Consider the following 16,333-nt stretch of genomic DNA (forward strand, 5'->3'; position numbering starts at 1 on the left):
GCCCAGCGATTTGCAACTTCTCCAACAGAAAGAAGGAGAGACTCTGCGAAAGTACTTGCATAGATTCAATCGAGTCCACAGAAATATCCCAGATATCCACCCGACAGCTATGATAGTTGCCTTCCAGTCCAATGTGCGCAACCGCAGGATACGTTCCAAGATGAACGTTCGGTTGCCCAAGACTGTGAAGGAGCTTTAGAACTTGGTGGACAAGTGTGCTCGGGTGGAGGAAGGGAGGAAACTTCCTGGAGAGGAAGATTGCATCGACATCGACTCGGAGGATGATGACGAGTCCATCAGTCAGAACAAGAAGCACAAGGACAAAGTAGTGCTGACAGTTGAGGGATCGGGCATGCCTAGTACCGACAAGAAGGCTAAGGCCGAAGCCCCCGGCTATCAAATACCTCCCACTAAAGCTCAAAGGGCCAGCTCGACACTGGTTAAACAACCTGCCTGAAAACTCTATCTGCAGCTGGGAGGACTTGGAAGAAGCCTTCCTTGACAACTTCCAAGGTACATATGTCCGACCACCAGACACCGATGACTTAAGCTACATAGTCCAACAACCTGGAGAGTCAACCAGGAAATTTTGGACTAGGTTCCTAACCAAAAAGAACCAGATCATCGACTGTCCGGATGCCGAAGCTCTAGCGGCCTTTAAACATAGCATCCGCGATGAACGGCTCGCCCGCCACCTCGGCCAAGAAAAGCCGAAATCCATGGCAGCCCTCATGGCACTTATGACCCGCTTTTGTGCGGGTGAAGATAACTGGCTAGCTCATAGTAAAAACACGACCAACGATGCAGGCCCCTCTGAGGCCAAAAACAGCAACAGCAAGCTCCGACGTAACAGGCACAAACACCAAAGCAATGGTAATAATACCAACGACACTGCAGTCAACACCGGATTCAGCTGCTCCAAGTCCAGCCAGCGGAAGAAACCGTACAAGAGAAACAATCAGGGACCATCCAGCCTGGACCGCATACTCGACCGTCCGTGCCAAATCCATGGCACCCAAGACAAACCAGCCAACCATACCAACAGAGATTGCTGGCTTTTTAAGCAAGCCGGCAAGTTAAATACCGATAACAAGGAAAAGGGATCGTAGAGCGAGGACGATGACGAGGAGCTCCTGCAGCCAAACACAGGGGGGCAAAAGAAGTTTCCCCCTCAGGTCAAAATGGTGAACATGATATATGCTACACACATCTCCAAGAGGGAGCGCAAGCGCGCACTCAGGGACGTCTACGCGATAGAGCCAGTCGCCCCAAAATTTAATCCATGGTCGTCATGCCCGATCACTTTTGATCACCAGGATCATCCAACCAGTATCCGTCATGGCTGTTCGGCCGCACTGGTCCTGGACCCAATAATTGATGGGTTCCACTTGACGTGAGTCCTGATGGACGGTGGCAGCAGCCTCAACTTGCTCTATCAGGATACAGTGCACAAAATGGGCATTCATCCATCATGGATCAAACCCACAAAGACTACCTTCAAAGGAGTCATATCAGGTGTAGAGGCCCGCTGTACGGGCTCAATCACGCTCGAGGTTGTCTTCGGATCTCCGGACAATTTACGAAGTAAGGAGTTAATCTTCGACATAGTCCCCTTTCGCAGCAGCTATCACGCACTGCTCAGACGGACCGCATTCGCCCGATTCAATGCAGTGCCACACTATGCTTATCTCTAACTCAAAATGCTCGGTCCATGTGGCGTCATAACAGTCAGTGGAAATACGAAACGCTCCCTCCGTACAGAAGAGCACATAGCTGCCTTAGCAGCAGAAGTACAGATCGACCTTCTCAAGTAGAACCTTAATTCGGCTGCCGAGCCCACGGACTCCGTCAAGAGGGTCCGAACTACACTGCAGCAGGACAGCTCAGCTCGTCAGGAGCTAGACTAGCAATTCGGCCTCTGTCTTAGTCCCAGTCAAGTAGTGGCATTCGTATCACGCATACATAACTACGCACTCAAAATTCCATGGGCATCGACGGAGGCATAGCTAGTTTGTGATCCACAGTACGGCTCAACCGACACCGGATACACACATACTTTCACTTTTATTCGTTTCCTTTTCAGGTCTCAATCCCGCAGGCCCCATCGGATGGCCTGATCATCAGTCCTCTTGAAGGATAAACACACCAAGACGGCGAGAAACGCAGACGTACGGGGGATTTTCAAGGTGATTTCATTAACAATCATTCTACCTGTTTTTCAGGACCCACATGCAGCTCTCCCTTGGTTTTGGCATATTAAATAGCATGTTGCTTATCGCACTACTTGTATCAATGCGCCTCGACGTATTAATCAAATTACAATGAAAACAATTCGCGGCTGGAGCTTTAAAGCCCCAGCTTATCACCTTTGCACCTTTTCTGTTTTCTTTCTTTCTGTTTTTTCTTTTTCTTCCTCCCCTGTGGCTTCCTATGCATAGACATGTCATAAAAGAACAATTCATGCACACAAAATAAAGGCCAATGCATAGTATAAATAGTTTCTTGCAATTTTTTCGTGTTGGAAACGTAAAGAGGCGGAGATGTAGTTCCTCTCTCATAATAATTGCAAGTAGGAGCAGCAAGAACATGCATATTATACCTATCAAAATCATCATGTGTAATAGTAAAACACAACCCATCAATATAATCCTTAATAAGGGTAAACTTCTCCGATATAGTGTGGTTGGGAGAATTCAAAAAGATGATAGGACTATCATGCGTGGGTGCAATAGCAACAATTTCATGTTTAACATAAGGAACTATAGCAAGTTCATCTCCATAAGCATAATTGATATTGGCATCTTGGCTACAAGCATAGCAAGCATCATCAAAAAGGGATATTTCAAGAGAATCAACGGGATCATAACAACCATCATAGCATTCATCATTCGGTAAGCACGAAGGGAAATTAAACAATGTATGAGTTGAAGAGTTACTCTCATTAGAAGGTGGGCATGGGTGATCAATCCGATCTTCCTCCTTTTGTTCTTCGCTCTCCTCCTCATCTTTTTCATCCAATGAGCTCACAATGTCATTAATTTCTTCTTCCATAGACTCCTGCAAAATATTAGTCTCTTCTTGGACAGCGGAGACTCTCTCAATAAAATCATCAATATCAGAATTGAATTCATAATTCTCATAGCAATATTTAAGGATAGCTAATTTTTCAGGTCTATAAACTGAATCATCAAAATTTTCACACTCTTTAAACAAAGATTCAATTTCATAAGCACCCATAAAAGCAAAAAATTCTTCTATTTGTTCCACATCATAGTAATCATATATACCATTAGCATAAGAAGCCAAGGTTTTATCATCATTAAATTTGCATGAAAAGGGAAGGTGTGGAGCCTTCATCCTAGAGCAACAAGTATAATCATATCTCAAGCATAGTTCCCGAGCATACCAATGCAACATATGAATTTGATCCCATAATAGTTTCCCTTTTTGAGTCAAGCGATAATCCCTAAAGTATTCACGTTGATCCAACGTGTCTCCCATAACATAATTGAATGGGGTTTTCTCAGGATTATCAAAGTAGTACATAATATTTTTCACATAACCAGCATCGAGGGTTTTAGGAGGTTCCCCATCTCCATGAGTAGCAGGTACACCTAATTTTTTTGGTATTTCTTGTTCCATATCCATAACTAAAGATAGAGAACAACTAAGAACAGCAAATAAAAATTACTTGGTGATAAAGCAAACAAGCACACACGAGAATATTCACCCCACGCTATTGCTCCCCGGCAACGGCACCAGAAAAAGGTCTTGATAACCCACAAGTATAGGGGATCAATTGTAGCGTCTTTCGATAAGTAAGAGTGTCGAACCCAACGAGGAGCTAAAGGTAGAACAATTATTCCCTCAAGTTCTATCGACCACCAATACAACTCTACGCACGCTTAATGTTCTCTTTACCCAGAACAAGTATGAAACTAGAAGTACTTTGTAGGTGTTTTTGGATAGGTTTGCAAGATAATAAAGAGCGCGTAAATAAAAAGTAGGGGTTGTTTAGATAAAGAAGCAATAAAGTTAGTATAGCGAGTGTGGAAAAGTGGTGGTAGGAGTTGCGAAATTGTCCCTAAGCAATTGACTACGTTACTAGACCGATAGCAAGTTTTATGTGGGAGAGGCCACTGCTAGCATGTCATCCGTGACTTGGAATTCTATGCACTTATGATTGGAACTATTAGCAAGCATCCGCAACTACTAACGTTCATTAAGGTAAAACCCAACCATAACATTAAGATATATTGGTCCCCCTTCAATCCTGTATGCATCAATTTATATGCTAGGTTGAAGCTTCTGTCACTCTTGCCCTCCAATACATAGTACTATCAACATACAACTAACCCTATGGTGTGATCCACGCGCGCGCTCATATGATGTGCACCAAAGTACAGCAACATAACCACGAGCAAATTAAACCAATCATAGCAATTCATCAACCACCAATAGGACAACGAAAATCTACTCAGACATCATAGGATGGCAACACATCATTGGATAATAATATGAAGCATAAAGCACCATGTTCAAGTAGAGGGTACAGCGGGTTGCGGGAGAGTGGACCGCTTTAGAAAGAGGGGGGAAGGTGATGGAGATGTTGGTGAAGATGGCGGAGGTGTTGGTGTAGATTGCGGTGATGATGATGCCCCCCGACGGCGTTCCGGCGCCACCGGAAGCGAGGGGGGAGAGCCCCCCTTCTTCTTCTTCTTCTTCCTTGACCTTCTCCCTAGGTGGGAGAAGGGTTTCCCCTCTGGTACATGGCCTCCATGGAGGCAGAGGGGCGAGAGCCCCTCCGAGATTGGATCTGTCTCTCTGTCTCTCTCTGTTTCTGCGTTCTGGGATTCTGCCCTTTCACCGTTTCTTATATTCCCGGAGATCCGTAACTCTGATTGGGCTGAAATTTTAACACGATCTCTATCTGGATATTAGCTTTCTTGTAGCGAAAGAAGGGCATCAACCGCCTTACGGGGTGGCCACGAGGGACCAGGGCGCACCTGACCCCCTGGGGTGCGCCCCAGCCTTGTGGCCCCCTCGGGCATCGTCTCGCATTGATTCTTCTTCCAAAAAATCACATATATTCCAAAAAAAATCTCCGTCAGTTTTTATCCCGTTTGGACTCTGTTTGATATGGATTTACTGCGAAACAAAAAAACATGCAACAAACAGGAACTGGCACTGGGCACTGGATCAATATGTTAGTCCCAAAAAATAGTATAAAAAGTTGCCAAAAGTATATGAAAGTTGTATAATATTGGCATGGAACAATCAAAAATTATAGATACGACGGAGACGTATCAGGAGGTCGCCCTCTTCTTTCTCCCCTCATCAGGGGGAGAGTCGCTCTCCTCCTCGTCGTCGTCTTCGGCGACGGAGGAACGGGTCTTGTCTTCGGACATTATGTCTGAAGTGACCTTGCGGCAGGGGCCACTCTAGACCCCCTTGGCCTTCCCCGTGGCCTTCTTCTCTGGTGCCTTGTAGGGCGCCGGCACCAGCATCTTTGCTAGATGCGGGATGACTGGTTCTTCAGGCAGCGGAGCCGGACATTGCATCCACTTCGCCCTCTTCACCCATTTCTGGAGAAGCAATGATGATAAAAGTTCAGACACCCTCCTTGAAATAAACAGGTAGGGGATGTGTTAAAAACTTACCTCGCTGGCAGGGTGGTTAATGTCGTGCCCGTGGTCCGAATCTGTGGCCGGCGGTGTCTCGTTGCCCTTGAAGAGTAACCTCCCGACATCTTCGTGAGTGGTCTCGAAGAGCCTCTTCAGGGTATGGTGATTTTTCGGATTGAACTCCCATAAAGGGAGACTTCGGCTTTGGCACGGAAGAATCCGGCAAACTAGCATCACCTGGATTACGTCGACGAGCTTGATGTCTTTGTCCACCATGCTTTGGACGCGCGTCTGTAGCGCTATCAGCTCGTCTGACGAAGACCAATTTGGGCTCTTCTCGACCCAGGAGGTGAGTCACATTGGAGCACCAGAGTTGAATTGGTAGCTGCGGTCCAGCCGGCATCGCGGGGTTCTGTGATGTAGAACCACTCTTTCTGCCATTCCTTGACAGTCTCCATGAAAGTACCTTTCGGCCAGGAGACATTGGTCAGCTTACTCACCATGGTGCCTCCGTAGTCTGCGTGCTCGCCATCCACCACCTTTGGCTTCACATTGAAGACCTTGAGACATAGCCTGAAGTGGGGTTGAATGCGGAGGAAGGCCTCACACACAACGATGAACGCCGAAATATTGAGGAAGGAGTTCGGGGATAGATCGTGGAAGTCTATCCCGTAATAGTACATCATCCCGCGGACGAAAGGGTGGAGTGGAAACCCCAGCCCACGGAGGAAGTGAGGGATGAATACCACCCTCTCATTGAGCTTCAGTGTGGGGACGACTTGCCCCTGGGCTGGAAGACGATGGGCGATTTCCTTCGCTAGATACCCGGCCGCCCGAAGCTCAGTAATGTCCTCCTCCTTGACGGAGGAGACCATCCACTTGCCTTGACCTCCGGATCCGGACATGGTTGAGTGCTAGCTTGAGTGGGAAGAATATGGGAACTTGGGCGTTGGAGCTCAAGAATGGAAGGGCAGAGGAAGAGAGAAGGCATGGGAGAAGAAGGGGGAGTCCTTATCCCCTTATAAAGGTAGTGAATATCGAACGCCTTCCCACTCGCCCTAAAACTTGCCTGTTCTCAAGGGCAGTGTAAACGGCATAGTTGGGCTACCCACGCCTGCATTGATGAAAATACCGCAATAAGGGGACACGATCTCTGCTTTGACAAGACGTGCCAATGGAAACCGCATCTCGAAATGTGGGGCAACGGACAAAAACGGTTTGATATAGTGACCAAACAGATGTGATGTCATCTTGCAAAAAGTTGTCAGCAGATGGGACTCATGGAATATTATATTCCCTCTACAGTTGTGTGTGGTGCGTGTGTTACCAGTCAGGACAGATTCAATATGTTCGAAGACTATGTTGGAGTTCGGAAGGAGGAACCCGCCTTGCAATGCCGAAGACAGATCTACGCGTCGGATACCTTGTCATTGAAGCCAGGTTCAGGGGCTACTAAGGGAGTCCTGGACTAAGGGGTCCTCGGGCGTCCGGCCTGTTAGCCATGGGCCAAACTGATGGGCTGTGAAGAACAGGAAGACCGAAGATTGCACCCGTGTCCGGATGGGACTCTCCTTGGCGTGGAAGACAAGCTTGGCGACCGAATATGTAGATTCCTTTCTTTGTAACCGACCTTATGTAACCCTAGATCCTCCCGGTGTCTATATAAACCAGAGGACTTAGTCCGGAGGAGAGACTTTTCATGATCATAGCCATACAACCTAGACCTCTAGGGTTTAGCCATTACGATCTCCTGGTAGATCAACTCTTGTAATACTCATATTCATCAATATCAATCAAGCATGATGTAGGGTATTACCTCCATAGAGAGGGCCCGAACCTGGGTAAACATCGTGTCCCCTGTCTCCTACTACCATCGACCTTAGACGCACAGTTCGGGACCCCCTACCCGAGATCCGCCAGTTTTGACACCGACACCCGGTTCTGCTGGAAGGGGCAGGGCTGGGATTACCAACAACTCCTAGCCTTGCGTCCCGGACGAGCATCAAAGGCTCCAAGAACCTGGTCACCGGGTCGACGAGATGCAGTGGTTCACGGCAAGGTCCCACGCTCCACGTCGGATGGCCGATCGAGGTGGAGGAGACAAGCATTTCACCACAATGGGAAAGCTTGATATCTCCTGCACCGTGGGCAGCTCGCCCACCGCACCTCCTCCGGACCTAAACCAGGCTCACTCCCCAAGCATCAGCACGAACATTCAACATCGCCAACTCCAAGCTACTGCCTGGGGCTTGGCCCCAAGCTTTCACCTTCAACATAACTAGCAGAAAATAGAGGATGGAGGAGAAGGGATGTGAGGATGAATGCCTCCGCTCCTCCCTCGCCCCTCCTTTTATAGGCGGGTCAGGGAAGAGAGCCGATCCCTCGATGGGTAACCGCCGTCCTCCTCCACCAATTCAAGAAAACCGGGCCCCTGCCTTGATACTCTCTCGCACCACACGCCTCCGTTACCTACCCCACTCGATGCATGCAGCATACGTGGCTAAGGATAAGGTGAAAGTGCAACTATCCCTAGGTGGTTTTGGTAATTCATAACAACATATAGCTCATTGAGCAAATGCTATTCCAAGATGATTATTTCAGGAAAGCTCAATGATTGGCATGGCATGGATGTGAAAGTGGAACCCTCAAAATGCTAAGGACAAAGGATTGGCTCAAGCTCAAAAGTTCAAGACTCTTCATTTTATGTTTTAGTGATCCAAGATCACATTGAGTCTTTAGGAAAAGCCAATACTATCAAGGAGGGATGAGGTGTTGCTTAATGAGCCTCTTGCTTTATGTGCTTGGTGATATGCTCCAAAATCCTCAACCACTTTTCCATAGACACAAATGACCTAAACCCTAAGCCAAACTCGGTCATACCGATTCTTTCAATCCGGCGCCACCGAGTTTCACTTGTCATTTGCCACTGCCAAACCCTAGCAATTCGATCCTACCGATAAGGATCTCGGTCTCACCGAGATGGGGTTGCAAACTCTCTGTTTCCCTTTCGTAACTTTTCGGTCTCACCGAAAGAGCGAATCGGTCCCACCGAGATTGCAATGTAAACTCTATGGTTCCTTCTTGTAACTTTTCGGTCTCACCGAAAGAGCGAGTCGGTCCCACCGAGTTTACCTGACCAACTCTCTGGTTAGCTTATTGCCAAACTCGGTCTCACCGAGTTTGTGCAATCGGTCTCACCGAGATTACGTTATGCCCAAACCCTAACTGAATTGGTCCTACCGAGTTGCATGTCAGTCCCACCGAAATCTCTAACGGTCACTAGGTTTGCTGAATCGGTCCGACCGAGTTTAACCATTCGGTCCCACCGAGTTTGGCAAATTGTGTGTAACGGTTGGATTTTGTGTGGAGGCTATAAATACCCCTCCACCTCCTCTTCATTCGAAGAGAGAGCCATCAGAACCCATACACCATTCCAACTCATATGTTCTGAGAGAGAGCCACCTACTCATGTGTTGAGACCAAGATATTCCATTCCTACCATATGAATCTTGATCTCTAGCCTTCCCAAGTTGCTTTCCACTCAAATCTTCTTTCCACCAGATCCAAATCCTATGAGAAAGAGTTGAGTATTGGGGAGACTATCATTTGAAGCACAAGAGCAAGGAGTTCATCATCAACACACCATTTGTTACTTCTTGGAGAGTGGTGTCTCCTAGATTGGCTAGGTGTCACTTGGGATCCTCCGACAAGATTGTGGAGTTGAACCAAGGAGTTTGTAAGGGCAAGGAGATCGCCTACTTCGTGAAGATCTACCGCTAGTGAGGCAAGTCCTTCGTGGGCGATGGCCATGGTGGGATAGACAAGGTTGCTACTTCGTGGACCCTTCGTGGGTGGAGCCCTCCGTGGACTCGCGCAACCGTTACCCTTCGTGGGTTGAAGTCTCCATCAACGTGGATGTAGGATAGCACCACCTATCCAAACCACGGGAAAAACATCCGTGTCTCCAATTGCGTTTGAATTCTCCAAACCCTTCCCTTTACATTCTTGCAAGTTACATGCTTTACTTTCCGCTGCTAATATACTCTTTGCATGCTTGCTTGAATTGTGTGATGATTGCTTGACTCGTTCTAGAATAGCTAAAATCTGCCAAGAACTAAAATTGGGAAAAGGTTAAGTTTTTATTTGGTCAAGTAGTCTAATCACCCCCCCTCTAGACATACTTTCGATCCTACATAAGGGCGTGGTGGGAAGAGTGAATTGGCAGTTACTCGCCCGTGCGTTGAAGTCATTCACGGGCCATTACAAGAGTGGACCCACCACGATTGGCTTTACATGACACGCGAAAGAACCAGAAACTGGCTCGGACTCAAGTTACTAAAGAAGCAAAGAAGATCTCAAGGGGCCAGCCACTTCTACGCCTCTGCCTGTGCACTAGTTAGGGCCTACCTCGACGACACCCGGCAGCGCGTTCGGGCCAGGCCCGAGGGCTCCTGTTGGTGCAACAAACCCTGGGTCTGTTGCCCAGACTGTGCACAGGCGCATGAACAAGACTTCAGCACCAAGATCAGATCAGAGCACGAGAGCTCAGTTCTTTGAAGGATCAAAGTGCAAATCGAGAAGACCAAGACTAGCCAAAGAGGCAAGATACAACTATGAGAAGAACCTCCATTGTCGGGCAGCTGAGCCTGGCGAGGATGAGATTACCCCCGGAAGCAAGCCCCCAAATCATCCTGGCAGGCCTGCCGGGGCTCGTGGAGGCAAACCACTCCACCGCTCCCACCTCACGAGCGACACAAGTCATCGATCAGTGCGGTGTCAAGCTGCAAAGTGACTAAGTGACTATTACTTCCCACATGGCAGCCACTTCCTACGGAAATACCTCCAAGCGACACCCGTCCTGAGACATGTCAAGCAAGTAGGCGCAAAGCTAGCAAAACAGCCCGGCAGGGCCTGTCGGGCGAGCCATGATGTGACATTGAGCGGCACATTTAATGCGCTCTGTCAGCCTACAGAGTTAGGTATCATAGCACTGTTTGCTATCTAATCAGTATGTAAAGGTCGATTTGCCACTATGATGACCAGTTAATCTATAAAAGGAGGCCCATGGCAACCGTAGAAAGGATTCAGACCCCCTCACACTCATTCGCACATAGCTCATCTCGCCTCGAGGCAACCTTGCCGGGCAAGAGCGCAATGCTTCTCCACCATTTTCCATCATCAATCCACCAAAGAAGGAGTAGGGTTTTACACCTCGCCACGGCCCGAACCTGGGTAAAATTGCTCGCATGATATTTTTCGTGTTGCGTTACGCTTCTCCGCTCTTTGTGCAACGTGCCCATTGTTGGGGAACGTAGCAGAAATTCAAAAAATTTCCTACGTAACACCAAGATCTATCTATGGAGAGACCAGCAACGAGTAGAAAGGGGAGTGCATCTACATACCCTTGTAGATCGCTAAGCGGAAGCGTTCAAGTGAACGGGGTTGATGGAGTCGTACTCGTCGTGATTCAGATCACCGATGATCCTAGTGCCGAACGGATGGCACCTCCGCGTTCAACACACGTACAGCCCGGTGACGTCTCCCACGCCTTGATCCAGCAAGGAGAGAGGGAGAGGTTGAGGAAGACTCCATCCAACAGCAGCACAACGGCGTGGTGGTGGTGGTGGAGGAGCATGGCAATCCCGCAGGGCTTCGCCAAGCACCATGGGAGAGGAGGAGTAGGGAGAGAGGTAGGGCTGCGCCAAGAGAGATCGAATCGCGTGTTATGGGCAGCCCTATGCCTCACTATTTATAGGGGGAGAGGGGGCTGCACCCCCCTCTAGGGTTTCCCACCCCCAAGGGGTGCGGCCAGCCCTAGATGGCAAAGGGGGCGGCGGCCAGGAGGGGGAGAGAGGGGAGGCGCCCACTAGGTGGGCCTTAAGGCCCATCTGGACTAGGGTTTGCCCCCTCCCACTCTCCCTTGCGCCTTGGCCCCTTGTGGGGGGCGCACCAGCCCACCTAGGGGCTGGTCCCCTCCCACACATGGCCCACGCAGCCTTCTGGGGCAGGTGGCCCCACTTGGTGGACCCCCGGGACCCTCCCGGTGGTCCCGGTACATTACCGATATCGCCCGAAACTTTTCCGGTGACCAAAACAGGACTTCCCATATATAAATCTTTACCTCCGGACCATTCCGGAACTCCTCGTGATGTTCGGGATCTCATCCGGGACTCCGAACAACAATCGGTTACCACATACAAGCTTCCTTTATAACCCTAGCGTCATCGAACCTTAAGTGTGTAGACCCTACGGGTTCGGGAGACATGCAGACATGACCGAGACGTTCTCCGGTCAATAACCAACAGCGGGATCTGGATACTCATGTTGGCTCCCACATGTTCCACGATGATCTCATCGGATGAACCACGATGTCAAGGACTCAATCGATCCCGTATTCAATTCCCTTTGTCTATCGGTATGTTACTTGCCCGAGATTCGATCGTCGGTATACCGATACCTTGTTCAATCTCGTTACCGGCAAGTCACTTTACTCGTTCCGTAACACATCATCCCGTGATCAACTCCTTGGTCACATTGCGCATTTTGATGATGTCCTACCGAGTGGGCCCAGAGATACCTCTCCGTTTACACGGAGTGACAAATTCCAGTCTCGATCCGCATAAAACAATAGATACTTTCGGAGATACCTGTAGTGCACGTTTATAGTCACCTAGTTACGTTGTGACGTTTGATACACCCAAAGCACTCCTACGGTATCCAGGAGTTACACGATCTCATGGTCAAAGGAAGAGATACTTGACATTGGCAAAGCTCTAGCAAACGAACTACACGATCTTTGTGCTAGTCTTAGGATTGGGTCTTGTCCATCACATCATTCTCCTAATGATGTGATCCCGCTATCAACGACATCCAATGTCCATAGCCAGGAAACCGTGACCATCTATTGATCAACGAGCTAGTCAACTAGAGGCTTACTAGGGACATATTGTGGTCTATGTATTCACACGTGTATTACGATTTCCGGATAATACAGTTATAGCATGAATAAAAGACAATTATCATGAACAAGGAAATATAATAATAATACTTTTATTATTGCCTCTAGGGCATATTTCCAACAGTCTCCCACTTGCACTGGAGTCAATAATCTAGTTCACATCGCCATGTGATTAACACTCATAGGTCACATCGCCATGTGACTAACACCCAAGAGTTTACTAGAGTCAGTAGTCTAGTTCACATCACTATGTGATTAACACTCAATGAGTTTTATGTTTGATCATGTTGCTTGTGAGAGAGATTTTAGTCAACGGGTCTGAACCTTTCAGATCCGTGTGTGCTTTACAAATCTCCATGTCATCTCCTAGATGCAGCTACCACGCTCTATTTGGAACTATTCCAAACAACTGTTCTACTTGGAGCTATTCTAAATTATTGCTCCATTATATGTATCCGGTCTCTCTACTCAGAGCTATCCGGATAGGTGTTAAGCTTGCATCGACGTAACCTTTACGACGAACTCTTTTACCACCTCCATAATCGAGAAAAATTCCTTAGTCCACTAGTTACTAAGGATAACTTTGACCGCTGTCCTATGATCCATTGATGGATCACTCTTGTACCCCTTGACTGACTCATGGCAAGGCACACTTTCGGTGCGGTACACAGCACGGCATACTGTAGAGCCTACGTCTAAAGCATAGGGGACGACCTTCGTCCTTTCTCTCTATTCTGCCATGGTCGAGCTTTAAGTCTTGACTTCGTACCTTACAACTCAGGCAAGAACTCCTTCTTTGACTGGTCCTATCTTGAATACTTTCAAGATCATGTCAAGGTATGTGCTCATTTGAAAGTATTATTAAGCATTTTGATCTATCCTTATAGATCTTGATGCTCAATGCTCAAGTAGCTTAATCCAGGTTTTCTATTGAAAAACACATTTCAAATAACCCTATATGCTTTCCAGAAATTCTACATCATTTCTGATCATCAATATGTCAACAACATATACTCATCAGAAATTCTATAGTGCTCCCACTCACTTCTTTGGAAATACAAGTTTCTCATAAACTTTGTACAAACCCAAAATCTTTGATCATCATCAAAGCATACATTCCAACTCCGAGATGCTCACTCCAGTCCTTAGAAGGATTGCTGGAGCTAGCATACCTTTTAGCATCCTTAGGATCGACAAAACTTTTCTGATTGTATTGCATACAACCTTTCCTTACGAAAACTAGTAAGGAAACTTGTCTTGACATCCATCTGCCAGATTTCATAAATGCAGCTAATGCTAACATGATTCCGACGGACTTTAAGCATCGCTACGGATGAGAAAAACTCATCGTAGTCAACTCCTTGAACTTGTGAAAAAAATTTCGCCACAAGTCGAGCTTCATGGATGGTGACATTACCATCCGCGTCTGTCTTCTTCTTAAAAGATCCATTTATCTCAATGGCTTGCCGATCATCGGGCAAGTCCACCAAAGTCCATGCTTTGTTCTGATATATGGATACTATCTCGGATTTCATGGCTTCTAACCATTTGTCGGAATTCGGGCCCACCATCGCTTCTCCATAGCTCGTAGGTTCATTGTTGTCTAGCAACATGACCTTCAAGACAGGATTACCGTACCACTCTGAAGTAGTACGTATCCTTGTCGTCCTACGAGGTTCGGTAGTGACTTGATCCGAAGCTTCATGATCACTATCATAAGCTTCCACTTCAATTCGTGTAGGTGCCACAGGAACAACTTCCTGTGCCCTGCTACACACTGGTTGAAGTGATGGTTCAATAACCTCATCAAGTCTCCACCATCCTCCCACTCAATTCTTTCGAGAGAAACTTTTCCTTGAGAAAGGACCCGATTCAAGAAACAATCCATATTGCTTTCGGATCTGAATTAGGAGGTATACCCAACTGTTTTGGGTTTCCTATGAAGATGCATTTTATCCGCTTTGGGTTCGAGCTTATCAACCTGAAACTTTTTCATATAAGCGTCGCAGCCCCAAACTTTTGAGAAACGACAACTTAGGTTTCTCCAAACGGTGTCGTCTCCACGGAATTACGTGGTACCCTGTTAAAGTAAGTGCGGTTGTCTCTAATGCCTAACCCATAAACTATCGTGGTAATTCGATAAGAGACATCATGGTACGCACCATATCCAATAGGGTGCAACTATGATGTTCGGACACACCATCACACTATGGTGTTCCAGGCGGTATTAATTGCGAAACAATTTCCACAATATCTTAATTGTGTGCCAAAACTCGTAACTCAGATATTCATCTCTATGATCATATCATAGACATTTTATCCTCTTGTCACAATGATCTTCTACTTCACTCTGAAATTATTTGAACCATTCAATAATTCAGACTTGTGTTTCATCAAGTAAATATTCTCAACATCTACTCGAATCATCTGTGAAGTAAGAACATAACGATATTCACTGCATGCCTCAGCACTCATTGGACTGCACACATCAAAATGTGTTACTTCCAACAAGTTGCTATCTTGTTCCATCTTACTGAAACCGAGGCTTTTCAGTCATCTTGCCCGTGTGGTATGATTTGCATGTCCCAAGTGATTCAAAATCAAGTGAGTCAAAACGGTCCATTTACATGGAGTTTCTTCATGCATATACACCAATAGACATGGTTCGCATGTCTCAAACTTTTCAAAAACGAGTGAGCCCAAAGATCCATCAATATGGAGCTTCTTCATGCGTTTTATACCGATATGACTTACGTGGCAGTGCCACAAGTAGGTGGTACTATCATTACTATCTTTTGGCATGAACATGTGTATCACCACGATCGAGATTTAATAAACCATTCATTTTAGGTGTAAGACCATTGAAGGTATTATTCAAATAAACAGAGTAACCATTATTCTCCTTAAATGAATAACCGTATTGCGATAGACGTAATCCAATCATGTCTATGTTCAACGCAAACACCAAATAACAATTATTTAGGTTTAACACCAATCTCTTTGGTAGAGGGAGCGTGCGATGCTTGATCATATCAAGCTTGGAAAAACTTCCAACACATATCGTCAGCTCACCTTTAGCTAGTCTCCGTTTATTCCGTAGCCTTTATTTCGAGTTACTAACACTTAGCAACCGAACCGGTATCTAATACCCTGGTGCTACTAGGAGTACTAGTAAAGTACACATTAACATAATGTATATCCAATATACTTCTATCGACCTTGCCAGCCTTCTCATCTACCAAGTATCTAGGGTAATGCTGCTCCAGTGGTTGTTCCCCTTATTACAGAAGCACTTAGTCTCGGGTTTGGGTTCAACCTCGGGTTTCTTCATTGGTGCAGCAGCTGATTTGCCGTTTCATGCAGTATCCCTTTGTTCCCTTGCCCTTCTTGAAACTAGTGGTTTCATCAACCATCAACAATTGATGCTCCTTCTTGATTTCTACTTACGCGATGTCAAACAACGCGAATACCTCAAGGATCATCATATCTATCCCTGATATGTTATAGTTCATCACGAAGCTCTAGCAGCTTGGTGGTAATGACTTCGGAGAAACTATCACTATTTCATCTGGAAGATCAACTCCCACTTGATTCAAGTGATTGTTGTACTCAGACAATCTGAGCACAAGCTCAACAATTGAGCTTCTCTCCTTTAGTTTGCAGGCTAAGAAGATCGTCGGAGGTCTTATACCTCTTGACTTGGGCACGAGCCTGAAATCCTAATTTCAGCCCTCGAAACATCTCATATGTT

Source organism: Triticum aestivum, chromosome 6A (genome assembly GCF_018294505.1).
Source record: "Triticum aestivum cultivar Chinese Spring chromosome 6A, IWGSC CS RefSeq v2.1, whole genome shotgun sequence".
Taxonomy (NCBI): domain Eukaryota; kingdom Viridiplantae; phylum Streptophyta; class Magnoliopsida; order Poales; family Poaceae; genus Triticum; species Triticum aestivum.